Consider the following 14,787-nt stretch of genomic DNA (forward strand, 5'->3'; position numbering starts at 1 on the left):
TTTTTTTTTTTTTTGTCCTTCACTCTAACTATCCTCATCCACAAATCTTTCATCCTCGCTCAAATTAATAGGGAAATCGTTGCTTTCTCGGTCCGAATCGCTCTGGCTGCTGGTGGCCATGATTGTAAACAATGTTCAGATGTGAGGAGCTCCACAACCCGTGACATCACGCACACATCGTCTGCTACTTCCGGTACAGGCAAGGCTTTTTTATTAGCGACCAAAAGTTGCCAACTTTATGGTGGATGTTCTCTACTAAATCCTTTCAGCAAAAATATGGTGAAATGATGAAGTATGACACATAGAATGGAGCTGCTATCCCCCTTTAAATAAGAACATCTCATTTCAGTAGGCCTTTAAGTTTAAAGTTATAGTACCACTGTCCACCACCTGGGAGGTGAGGGGAGCAGTGAGCAGCAGTGGTGGCTGCGCTCGGGAAACATTTTGGGGATTTAACCGCCAATTCCAACCTTTGATGGGTAATGGGTCCAATCCGTCAACTTAAAGGACTCACTTCTTGTTATTACTGTACCAAAGCACCAGTGGTGTGCCGTCAGGCCCAGCAAGACCTTCCCTGCTGACCTAACATAACCAGAAATTATGATCATGATTAAAAATAAAATACATTTTTAAGCATTCATATTTCCTTCATGTCATGTCAGTGCTGTCGGTTTTAGTATCCAATCAGAATTCAGCCAGCTAACGTTGCCATGCTGTACCAAATCTGCCAGACGCCTTCAGATTCAGCAAGGTGGGGGACATACAGTTGATAGACAGTTGCCATAGCCAATCAGATCCCGAGTTGTTGTCAGTAAGGTCTTCTACTGTTGAAGACCTCTGACCTCATGAAGTCTAACTTCTTTTCTGCATTGAGTGGCGAGAGAAAATGTAGTTTGGTGGAGGAAACATGGGCCAAGATCAATGGGGGAATACATTTGTCTGGGACTCTGAGAGTGTAGTGGTCCACACAGCTGACTATTGAGTACTTAGGGTGGGATTCACTGACTGGAAGTGTCCCCATCTTCCCAATGACTGACTGGACAACATTCCATGAGTGTACAGGTGTCATCAAAATGATTCAACCCCCACACAATTTTGGTGTTTTAGCAAGTTGGATATTTTTCCAATTTTGTTTATAGTCATATCAAATACAGATGTGTCAAATAGACAAATGCAACTTAAATTGTAAAACTGTATTTTACAAAATGCCAAAAAAGGACATTTTTCTCAATATCTCATTGCCAAAATGATTCAACCCCTTAGTTCCATGCTTCTTTAGTACTTAGTAGAACAGTAATGACATCCTTCAAAGGTGATACATAATCTTCTTGCAAGCATCTACAGTATTTGAGCCCATTCCTCTTGGGCAAAGGCCTCCAGTTCATTCATATTCTTGGGCTTGTGTGCTGCAACTGCCTTCTTCAAGTCCCACCACAGCTTTTTTACAGGATTTAGGTCTGGCCACTCCAGAGTCTTCCAGCCCTTCTTCTGCAACCACTCTGATGTTGATTTGGAGGTATGCTTGGGATCCTTGTCCTGTTGGAAGGTCCAACGTCTCCCAAGCCTCAGCTTCCTCACTGACTTCATGACATTTGCAGCTAATATATCCTGCTAGGAAATAGAATTCATAATGCCTTGAACGCGCTGGAGATTCCCGGTACCTGAGGCAGAGAAACAACCCCAGAGCATGATTGACCCCCCACCATGCTTAACAGTAGGAAAGGTGTTCTTTTCTTTGTAAGCTTAATTTTTTTCTCCTCCAGACATAATGTTGATTCATAGGCCCAAAGAGTTCCAGTTTTGTCTCATTACTTCATAGAACAGTTTCCCAAAACCTTTGGGGTTTGTCCAGATGATTTTTTTGGCATACTGGAGTCTATTTTCCTTGTGCCTGGTAGTCAGAAGTGGTGTGCACCTGGGAGTTCTGGCATGGAGGCCTTCATCTCGTAGTGCGCGCCTTATTGTCTGGGACGAAACCTGCGTTCCACCCTCTGCAATGTCCTGTTGTAGTTCCTCGGCTCTTACCACTCAGTTTTTCACCACTGTACGCACACATCATCCTCTTTCTACCACGCCCAGGTAGTGTTTCCACTGTGCCTTTAGCTTTAAACTTGCGAATTATGCTCCCAACTGTGTCTCTTGGAATGTGTAATGTCTTTGCTATTTTCTTATATCCATATCCTTTCTTATGAAGAGAAATGACCTCCTCTCTTGACTTCTTTGACCACTCCCTGGACTTCACCATGTTGCAAATACACCATTGACCATCTACAAGAAGCTGAGCGTCACAGTCTTTTTCAATCAGTTTAATTGTTGCTCGTTATGGTTCTAATCACATCTACAGGTGTTTTCAATACTTGATTGAAAAGACCTTATTCAAATTCTGTTCTTAAGAGTTATGATCTTCAAGGGGTTGAATCATTTTGTCAATGAGATATTAAGAGAAATGACACTGGTATGTTACAAAATATAATTCTTGTAATTCTAGTTGCATTTGTCTATTTGACACATCTTTATTTGATATGGCTATAAACAAAATACGGAATAAATGTTTAACTTGCTAAAACACCAAAATTGTGTTGGGGTTGAATATTTTTGATCACAACTGTAGTCCACCATCAGATCTGATGGTCCTCCAGCCTGACTAGAGTAAGTCATGTCATGATCCGCCGCCCGGATCATACATGGTTTTGGTTTTTGAGTCCTTTTGGGTTTTTTCGATCGCTTTGGACTCTTACTGTTCTTAGTTTTTGCACTTCTTTATTTATCTTGTCTCCATGGTTTCTGATTAGTTCCACCTGTCCTTGTTATCGACCCGCACCTGTGATCATTTATTACTGCCCTATTTAAGCCTGCCTTCGACCTCAGTTCTGTGTGGATAGTCTGTCTGCTCCATGCAACACTCACCTTGGTATATCTTCGATGTCTATACTTGTGCTAAGTCTCGCCTTAGCTTCTTATTTTGGACTCTTGACTCTCTGCTACATTTAGCGTTAGCTTCCCGTGCATAGGCACGCACTTTCTTTTGCCTTTTGGATCAGTTTTATTTTATTTTTGTATATTAAATCCCGTTCTTACCTGCAATTCCTGCCTGTCTGGTCCTCGTCCATCTCGGGGTGACACAAAGCGCATCCAATATGCGTGCACCGCGTGACAAAGTCATATGCGATGGATGGACAAATGGCGATGCAAAGGCCATCTTGAAATGTGCTGACAGTTTGAGACGATGGATGACGTGACTGTGGAGTCTTTGACAACATGTTGACGCTCTCTAACAAGTGATTATTGTTACAATAAATTGATGTTTGGATTTGCTGATCTGAATTGTCGGTTTTGTGCGGTAAGATGGCTGAGATGTTTATTATACAATCTTGTGTGTGCCAATAGTCCAACTGCCAGGTTCCCTTTTGTGAAACTGCAAGAAGAAGGAAGTTTCTGAGGAGCTAGGAAAGGGAAACAAAAATGATAGAATAGAAAGTACTTTATTGATTCCCGAAGGAAATTCAGCACCACAGTTCGCTCACAATAGACAATAAACACTTAGGTATTTTTTTACGTGTGAATAATATAAATACAGTCCATTATACAGCATTATTCACATGTGTATAATATAAATACAGTCTATTATACAGCATTATTCACATGTGTATAATATAAATACAGTCTATTATACAGCATTATTCACATGTGAATAACATAAATACAGTCTATTATACAGCATTATTCACATGTAAATAACATAATTACAGTCTATTATACAGCATTATTCACATGTAAATAACATAAATACAGTCTATTATACAGCATTATTCACATGTGAATAATATAAACATAGTTATTATACAGCATTATTATTCACATGTGAAAAACATAATTACAGTCTATTATACAGCATTATTCACATGTGAATAATATAAATACAGTCTATTATACAGCATTATTCACATGTGAATAATATAAATACAGTCTATTATACAGCATTATTCACATGTGAATAATATAAACATAGTTATTATACAGCATTATTATTCACATGTGAATAATATAAATACAGTCTATTATACAGCATTGTTCACATGTGAATAATATAAATACAGTCTATTATACAGCATTATTCACATGTGAATAATATAAATACAGTCTATTACACAGAATTATTCCCCGCCTTCTGCCAGAATTCAGCTGGGATAGGCTCCAGCAAAAATATGGCAATATGGCGAAATGATGAAGTATGACACATAGAATGGAGCTGCTATCCCCGTTTAAATAAGAACATCTCATTTCAGTAGGACTTTAACTCGGCTTGTAACCCGTCTTTGTCAGTCCAGTGACCCCAAATAAATCAATACAATTCAATTAATTTGAATGCAGCATCTCGTTTTTGAGTGAGTCCCTACCAGAGATGCGCGGATAGGCAATTATATCATCTGCAACCGCATTACCAAAGTCGTCATCCACCCGCCGTCCACCCGAACCAACATTTTATCAGAACCGCAACCGCCCGCCCGTTGAAATACATCAGAGGTCAGCCACCCTCACCTCTCAAAGAGCTATTTAAACCCGTTTCACAGAGTAAAGAAGACTATGGGAGCCGCTAACGTTCTCGCGAATATCCAATGGTGTTCATCCTGATGACAAGAATAAGGGCTTGCTGTGAAGCCATTTCCTTCAACACCTTCAACAACATGTACAAACCGATTGTAAGTCCAGCAACATGTTGTATGCAGCTTCCGAAAGGCATACTGGGTGATACAGAGTACACTGATGGTTGTGATATAAACAGTTTTAACACTCTTACTAATATGCGCCACACTGTGAAACCACACCAAACAAGAATGACACACACATTTCGGGAGAACATTCTCACAGTACCGCAACATAGATGCAACACAACAAATACCCAGAATCCTTTGCATCCGTGACAAATCCTGAATATATTTTACACCTCCAACCCCGCCCACCTTACCACAGCAAGAATGGTTCAACCGCCACCTGCCCGAATCTAATTCAAATCTATTTTTTCATCATGTCACCCGCCCGACCCGCGCTTTATCTGCGGACTCCGCGGATGAGACCGCAAACCGTGCGTCTCTAGTCCCTACAGTCATGAATAAGTCAGAGGGGATGGGCTTGGAAAGGCATTACGGTTATAAATCATCTGATACTAATCAGTGGCTACTAAATAGCTAGGATAATATCATTTTACAACAGCTTTCTCATCAATTACCAAACTGGTTAGTGGCTGATAAGAGAGGTTGCAGCTGGTGGTCCAAAGTCCAGGTCCTCTTGGCCACACACAATGTCCTCATTCAGACATACCTTGCAATATCATAAGCCTAAATCTCCCATGCTGGGTGGAGAGTAGGCGGAGGTGAGTCAGTTCTGGAGATGTGCAACATAGGATGAGGGTTATGTGTCGAGTCATCCAGTCCATCTGCCAATGAAAATCATTCCTCGCTATCAGACTCACTTTTGTACATTTAAAGTACATTTTTGTGGCTATTGGAAGCTCCCATATTAAACCTTGTAGTATACTTTAGATTTGTATCATGTTCCAAAAGTCGATATCTCCCAAAGGTCAGAGTCTAAATAAATGTTGCTGCTAAATGAGAAGTACAGGCAAGAAAATTGTTCTCAATAGCTCTGTTCCCCTGGACACATTTATTCGGATTAAGAACATACCGTATTTCCTTGAATTGCCGCCGGGGCGCTAATTAATTAAAAACCTCTTCTCACTCCTGTGCTTACCAAAGGCATGTGGTAAAAGTAAGCATGCACTAATTATTTTAAAACCTCTTCTCACTCCGGCACTTACCTCAGGCATGCAGTAAAAATTTGATTGTTGTGTAAGGATACCATCATTAAAAGCACATTTAATAAAAAAAACTTTATTATGGTCTTACCTTTACTTATAAATGAAATCCATGACAGCTCCCTCTGATCAAAAGCATCAATAACTTGTTTATAGAAGTCTTCCTTATCTTTCTTCGGTTTTAAAAGTCTCTCTGTCTCGATGGAGATCTTCCTTTATTACCTCCTGGGGCATAGCTCGGTTGGTAGAGTGGCCGTGCCAGCAACTTTAGGGTTGCAGGTTCGATTCCCGCTTGTGCCATCCTAGTCACTGCCGTTGTGTCCTTGGGCAAGACACTTTACCCAGTGCCACCCACACTGGTTTAAATGTAACTTAGATATTAGGTGTCACTATGTAAAGCGCTTTGAGTCACTAGAGAAAAGCGCTATATAAATATAATTCACTTCACTTCACTTCACTCCTGCTTCGATTGAAAGTCCAGTTTAGAAAACTGCTATCAGAAGGTCCGTCATATCCATCCCAGCACATATCAGGTCACTCAGTCACTTCTTCTGCAGCCGAGTAGTCGCAAGAAGGATCACTAGCTCCCTCTACCACCAGGAGGCGGGAGTCATTTAATGACTCATATTTGACACACGCAGCTACCGTATTATGACGGTCTCAAGCCGTCGTCTTGCGGGTTCCCAGGACCACCAAGGAAGGACATGGCTTGAACAGTTTGCCTTTGTTTATTTTTCAATGAAACCTCAGTCCAGGTCGCACTTCTGCTCCTCCTCTGCGCTCGCTTGCCGCCTCCTTGCCGCCATCTTGGGCCGGGCTCCAAAAAGTTCTATTTTGGTTTCATCTGACCACATGACATTCTCCCAGTCCTCTGCTGTATCATCCATGTATCCATTTTGGTATCAACTCAACTGGTGGTGTTTGGAGGAAGAAGAATACTGAGTTGCATCCCAAAAACACCATACCTACTGTGAAGCATGGGGGTGGAAACATCATGCTTTGGGGCTGTTTTTCTGCTAAGGGGACAGGACGATTGATCCGTGTTAAGGAAAGAATGAATGGGGCCATGTATCCTGAGATTTGGAGCCAAAACCTCCTTCCATCAGTGAGATCTTTGAATGGTTGACCAAATACTTATTTTCCACCATCACTTACAAAAAAATTAATTAAAATTCCTACAATGTGAATTCCTGGATTATTTTTTTCACATTCTGTCTGTCACAGTTGAAGTGTACCTATGATGAAAATGACAGACCTCTGTCATCATTTGAAGTGGGAGAACTTGCACAATCGCTGGCTGACTAAATACTTTTTGGCCCCCCTGTACCTGTCTGCAGTGACCTTGATAGATACAGACGGTTGAAGGTCGCCAATTCTGACCAAGTAATTGCAGCTCTTGAGGAAAAAGTCGTTTTGATTTGGGGGTCAGCCGCGTGTGTGCTTGGACTTGCCTGGAGGCCGTGGACGTTTAGAAATACCAACAGCTCAGCACTTCAGCATAATTGGAACACCAGCAGTGTGCATTCAGCACATTTGCTTAAGGTCTTTTTTTTGTTTTTTTGGGTTGTGAGTCAGCAGAGGTGGGTAGAGTAGCCAGGAAGTGTACTCAAGTAAGAGTACAGTTACTTTAGAGATGTATTACTCAAGTCAAAGTAAGGAGTAGTCACCCAAATATTTACTTGAGTAAAAGTATGTTGTGAAAAAACTAGTCAAGTACTGAGTAACTGATGAGTAACCTGTTTGTTTAATGATTACGGCAACAAATAATGCACAAAAACATAAAAATAGCAATGAGCAAATTCAGAGCCTGGAATATCTCTTAAGCAACTAAAACAATAATATATATTAAATAATAATACATTAAAATACAAAAAACTTAAGGCACATTGAGCCACAATAACTTAACAGCACCATAGGCTCAGTAGGCATTCATTGATTTGATTGATTGATTGAAACTTTTATTAGTAGATTGCACAGTACAGTACATATTCTGTACAATTGACCACTAAATGGTAACACCCCAATAAGTTTTTCAACATGTTTATCAATTACTTAATAAATGACCAAGTCGAGGTGATCTACCTCATATATACATATACACACATATCATTTATACACACACATATCATATATATATATCACATATCCTCATGCCCTTATGTGGGCCTACCGAGGATGTCGTAGTGGTTTGTGTTGTGGTTTGTGCAGCCCTTTGAGACACTAGTGATTTAGGGCTGTATAAGTAAACATTGATTGATGATTGATATCATTTATACACACACATATACATACACACACATCATATATATATATATATATATATATATATATATATATATATATATATATATATACACATACTTGCATATATACAGTATATAATTTATATTTATTTATTTTGCTGTTTTTGTTGACATGTTAAAGGTGTTTTAATGAATATACATGCATGTTTAACATATAGATTCCTATCTTTCATGAAGACAAGAATATAAGTTGGTGTATTACCTGATTCTGATGACTTGCATTTTAGTGCTGATAACGTCCCGGTTTTCAAATGGAGGAGAAAAAAAGTTCCTCCTTCCTGTCTAATACCACATGCAAGTGGTTGGTTTTTGGCATCTTATTTGTCCAGCTTCCATATTCCTTTTTATACACTTTACAAGAAATACATTGGTGGCAAACTCCGTAGCTTGCTAGCTTGTTTGCTCTGGCTTTCGGAGACTCTTATTTTGTTAGCGCAGGCGCGATGGAGCGGCGCTTTTATTGTGAAGACAGGAACTGTGCGATCAGTCTTTAGGCTTTTGATGGGAAGTACGGTTGAAATAAAAAGTGTCTTTTTTCCTTTACACTTTTGATTGATTGATTGATTGATACTTTTATTAGTAGATTGCACAGTACAGTACATATTCCGTACAATTGACCACTAAATGGTAACACCCCAATAAGTTTGTCAACATGTCAGGTTCTACATGTGACGGTCACGTGACCACCTGGCTCTGTTTGATTGGTCCAACGTCACCAGTGACTGCATGTGATTGGTGAAACGCAGGCATGCATAGTTCCTACTTTGGCTGCGTGTCTGACAAAAACCAAACAAACAAAGCGTGCATTAACAGATCGATAAAAAAAAAAGTAGCGAGTAGCGACCTGATTCCAGATAAATGGAGCGGAGTAAAAGTAGCGTTTCTTCTCTATAAATATACTCAAGTAAAAGTAAAAGTATGTTGCCTAAAAACTACTCTTAGAAGTACAATTTATCCCAAAAGTTACTCAAGTAGATGTAACGGAGTAAATGTAGCGTGTTACTACCCACCTCTGTCAGTCAGACATGGAATTGGCTGGAGAAGCGAAAATAGATGTTCATCAGTTTAGTATTGAAATGTGTTCAATCAATAAATACGTAACAAAATAAAGGAAGAAAAAAGAACTCCATTCAAGCAACTTAAAGATGACATATAAAAATGTAGATTGGACTTTGAGCCTAGATGTAAACATTCTTCAAAGAGTCAATAAACGGAGGGTGCAGTACCCACATGGCCTGCCTCTGCACGAACACCCTTTAAACACACATTAGTGGGCCAAAAGGATCAAGCTTGCCCTTGTACAGTGTGTCTCTCAGTTAAGCTCTTTGGCAGGAAAGGCCAAAGGAGGGGCAGGGGGTGGGCAGCCCTCTTTTCGCAGTGGGACGTAAACACAGAGGTCCAATTATGGCCCGAAGACACGTCGGCTTCTCTATATTTGTGCCTCGCCCAATTCTGAACAGGAATGAAGAGGAAAGTGCTTTGCCGGTTTGGGTCCAGCAATAGGAATATTCCTTCCTTCAAACACTCTCTGGGTGGATCTCTGTGGCAAATACACAAACCCTGTTTCCATATGAGTTGGGAAATTGTGTTAGATGTAAATAAAACAGAATACAATGATTTGCAAATCCTTTTCAAGCCATATTCAGTTGAATATGCTACAAAGACAACATATTTGATCTTCAAACTCATAAACTAATAATTAACTTATAATTTCATGGCTGCAACACGTGCCAAAGTAGTTGGGAAAGGGCATGTTCACCACTGTGTTACATCACCTTTTCTTTTAACAACACTCAATAAACGTTTGGGAACTGAGGAAACTAATTGTTGAAGCTTTGAAAGTGGAATTCTTTCCCATTCTTGTTTTATGTAGAGCTTCAGTCCTTCAACAGTCCGGGGTCTCCGCTGTCGTATTTTACGCTTCATAATGCGCCACACATTTTCATTAGTAGACAGGTCTGGACTGCAGGCGGGCCAGGAAAGTACCCACACTCTTTTACTACGAAGCCACGCTGTTGTAACACGTGCTTAATGTGGCTTGGCATTGTCTTGCTGAAATAAGCAGGGGCGTTCATGAAAAAGACGGCGCTTAGATGGCAGCATATGTTGTTCCAAAAGCTGTATGTACCTTTCAGTATTAATGGTGCCTTCACACATGTGTAAGTTACCCATGTCTTGGGCACTAATACACCCCCATACCATCACACATGTGTAAGTTACCCATGTCTTGGGCACTAATACACCCCCATACCATCACACATGTGTAAGTTACCCATGTCTTGTTCACTAATACACCCCCATACCATCACACATGTGTAAGTTACCCATGCCTTGGGCACTAATACACCCCCATACCATCACAGATGTGTAAGTTACCCATGTCTTGGGCACTAATACACCCCCATACCATCACAGATGTGTAAGTTACCCATGCCTTGGGCACTAATACACCCCCATACCATCACACATGTGTAAGTTACCCATGTCTTGGGCACTAATACACCCCCATACCATCACACATGTGTAAGTTACCCATGTCTTGGGCACTAATACACCCCCATACCATCACACATGTGTAAGTTACCCATGTCTTGGGCACTAATACACCCCCATACCATCACACATGTGTAAGTTACCCATGTCTTGGGCACTAATACACCCCCATACCATCACACATGTGTAAGTTACCCGTGTCTTGGGCACTAATACACCCCCATACCATCACAGATGTGTAAGTTACCCATGCCTTGGGCACTAATACACCCCCATACCATCACACATGTGTAAGTTACCCATGTCTTGGGCACTAATACACCCCCATACCATCACACATGTGTAAGTTACCCATGCCTTGGGCACTAATGCACCCCCATACCATCACACATGTGTAAGTTACCCATGTCTTGGGCACTAATACACCCCCATACCATCACACATGTGTAAGTTACCCATGCCTTGGGCACTAATACACCCCCATACCATCACACATGTGTAAGTTACCCATGCCTTGGGCACTAATACACCCCCATACCATGACACATGTGTAAGTTACCCATGTCTTGGGCACTAATACACCCCCATACCATCACAGATGTGTAAGTTACCCATGCCTTGGGCACTAATACACCCCCATACCATCACACATGTGTAAGTTACCCATGCCTTGGGCACTAATACACCCCCATACCATCACACATGTGTAAGTTACCCATGTCTTGGGCACTAATACACCCCCATACCATCACACATGTGTAAGTTACCCATGCCTTGTTCACTAATACACCCCCATACCATCACACATGTGTAAGTTACCCATGTCTTGGGCACTAATACACCCCCATACCATCACACATGTGTAAGTTACCCATGTCTTGGGCACTAATACACCCCCATACCATCACACATGTGTAAGTTACCCATGTCTTGGGCACTAATACACCCCCATACCATCACACATGTGTAAGTTACCCATGTCTTGGGCACTAATACACCCCCATACCAGCACACATGTGTAAGTTACCCATGTCTTGGGCACTAATACACCCCCATACCATCACACATGTGTAAGTTACCCATGCCTTGGGCACTAATACACCCCCATACCATCACACATGTGTAAGTTACCCATGCCTTGGACACTAATACACCCCCATACCATCACACATGTGTAAGTTACCCATGCCTTGGGCACTAATACACCCCCATACCATCACACATGTGTAAGTTACCCATGTCTTGGGCACTAATACACCCCCATACCATCACACATGTGTAAGTTACCCATGTCTTGGGCACTAATACACCCCCATACCATCACACATGTGTAAGTTACCCATGCCTTGGGCGCTAATACACCCCCATACCATCACACATGTGTAAGTTACCCATGCCTTGGGCACTAATACACCCCCATACCATCACACATGTGTAAGTTACCCATGTCTTGGGCACTAATACACCCCCATACCATCACACATGTGTAAGTTACCCATGCCTTGGGCACTAATACACCCCCATACCATCACACATGTGTAAGTTACCCATGTCTTGGGCACTAATACACCCCCATACCATCACACATGTGTAAGTTACCCATGTCTTGGGCACTAATACACCCCCATACCATCACACATGTGTAAGTTACCCATGTCTTGGGCACTAATACACCCCCATACCATCACACATGTGTAAGTTACCCATGTCTTGGGCACTAATACACCCCCATACCATCACACATGTGTAAGTTACCCATGCCTTGGGCGCTAATACACCCCCATACCATCACACATGTGTAAGTTACCCATGCCTTGGGCACTAATACACCCCCATACCATCACACATGTGTAAGTTACCCATGTCTTGGGCACTAATACACCCCCATACCATCACACATGTGTAAGTTACCCATGCCTTGGGCACTAATACACCCCCATACCATCACACATGTGTAAGTTACCCATGTCTTGGGCACTAATACACCCCCATACCATCACACATGTGTAAGTTACCCATGTCTTGGGCACTAATACACCCCCATACCATCACACATGTGTAAGTTACCCATGTCTTGGGCACTAATACACCCCCATACCATCACACATGTGTAAGTTACCCATGCCTTGGGCACTAATACACCCCCATACCATCACACATGTGTAAGTTACCCATGTCTTTGGCACTAATACACCCCCATACCATCACACATGCTGACTTTTCACTTTGCGTCGATAACAGTCTGGATGGTTCGCTTCCCCTTCGGTCCGGATGACACGATGTCGAATATTTCCAAAAACAATTGAAATGTGGACTCGTCAGACCACAGGACACTTTTCCACTTTGCATCAGTCCATCTTAGATGATCTCGGACCCAGAGAAGCCGGCGGCGTTTCTGGATGTTGTTGATAAATGGCTTTTGCTTTGCATAGTAGAGCTTTAAGTTGCACTTACAGATGTAGCAACGAACTGTATTTAGTGACAGTGGTTTTATGAAGTGTTCCTGAGCCCATGTGGTGATATCCTTTAGAGATTGATGTCGGTTTTTGATACAAGACAAGAACTAAAACACTACACACAGGAAAACAGCAAACTACTCAAAACAAGTCAGAGCGTGATGTGACAGGTGGTGACAGTACACCTACTTTGAGATAAGAGCTATATTGATGCATGGTTGGTTTAAAGTCATATCCAACAATTGCGACAACGACTTTTCACTGTCAACTAAGTGTCAGGCTTGCCACTGACAGTTTGTTTGTGTTTTAGTTTTTCCTCTGTGTGTTTAGTATTTCCTGTCCTTAGTTCCTGTCAGCACTCTTATTTTGGTTCAGCTTCCTATTTGTCTCCCTGAGTGCTTTGTTTCCCCTCAAATGCGGCTGATTGGCACCTGGCCACACCTGGTGTCAATCAGCCCGCTCCTATTTGTACCTGCTTTTTCTTCCAGTCAGTGCTGGATTATTGATTTGTCGATGTCACTTCTTGTCGTTCTTGTCATATATTATCGATCCTGTCGTGTCTTTGCAGCGTAACTGTAAGCTATATCCCTTTGATGTTTGTAGCTTACTGTTTTTTTGTTCCCTGCCTCCAGTTTGTGCTTTCATTTTACAAGTACGATTTCTGTTTCCTCCTAGATACCTGTTAGCTTCCACGCTAGGCCTTTTGTTTGTTATCCGCCCACGTGCGCGCTTTTCGTTTGAACCCTTTGTTTGTTTTTGTCTTAGTGTTTTAAATTAAATCATGTTTTCTCACTCCATGCCTGCCTCCATCTCTGCATCTTGGGGTTCGTCACAAACTTACTTTGACACTAAGTGTCAAAAGTGTGCCCCGGAGGCCATTTGCGGCCCACAGCTAATGTTTTAAAGGCCCAAGGCACATTCTAAAAATACTATTAAAATAAACAAAAACATAACAAAAGTGAAATAAAAAAGCTTGAAGGTTAAATGTAATTTAGAAAAAGTTGCAATGTTGACTAATAAAACAAAGCTGTTTTGTTTTCTTTCAAACTGTCATTGCTCAAAACATAATATTGAATCAAAATCAATGTTATTATGAATTATTGACTTATCCAAGGTTCCCATTACTTCACATCAAATATTCCACCCAAAAAATATTTTTGGTGGAAGATTTTGCAAATTTGGTAAATAAATAACCAAAAATTATATATTTTGTTGTTTTCTTACCGTACCGAAAATGAACCGAACCGTGACCTCTAAACCGAGGTACGTACCGAACCGAAATGTGTGTGTACCGTTACACCCCTAATATTATGGTGTGTGTATAAGACCGCAAAATGGCACCTATTAGCAGACATTATCTGCCGTTTTGTTTCACAATATTATGCAAAACCAACTTTTCTTGACTCCTGGTACCTGCTGATGTGTATTTGGGATCTTACTTCAAGCATGGAAAATAAATCCTGATGCCATCTGCATATCCTTATGTCAACATGATGGCACTAGCATTTACTTCATCTAAGAATATTTTTCAACATATTGAGCAAAAAATTAAAAAAAATTTTTCTACCAAGAAAAGTGAGAATATACTAATTTCAAGGTATTTTGGGGTTCATTGAGGTTAGCTAATTTTACTTGTTTTGGAAAGTCTTGACAAGCCAAATGTTCTTGTTATATTGGCAGATAATTTTGCTTAAATACATAAATAAATAAATGGGTTGTACTT

General features: G+C 41.0%; 1 protein-coding gene across 1 annotated transcript in view; it reads left to right on the forward strand.

The window, feature by feature from the left end:
• si:ch211-236h17.3 (carbohydrate sulfotransferase 11) overlaps window positions 1-14,787 on the forward strand; it is a 42,548-nt gene that overhangs the window by 2,938 nt on the left and 24,823 nt on the right. The window lies entirely within an intron of this gene.

This window comes from Nerophis ophidion, linkage group LG16, assembly GCF_033978795.1.
Source record: "Nerophis ophidion isolate RoL-2023_Sa linkage group LG16, RoL_Noph_v1.0, whole genome shotgun sequence".
Taxonomy (NCBI): Eukaryota; Metazoa; Chordata; class Actinopteri; order Syngnathiformes; family Syngnathidae; genus Nerophis; species Nerophis ophidion.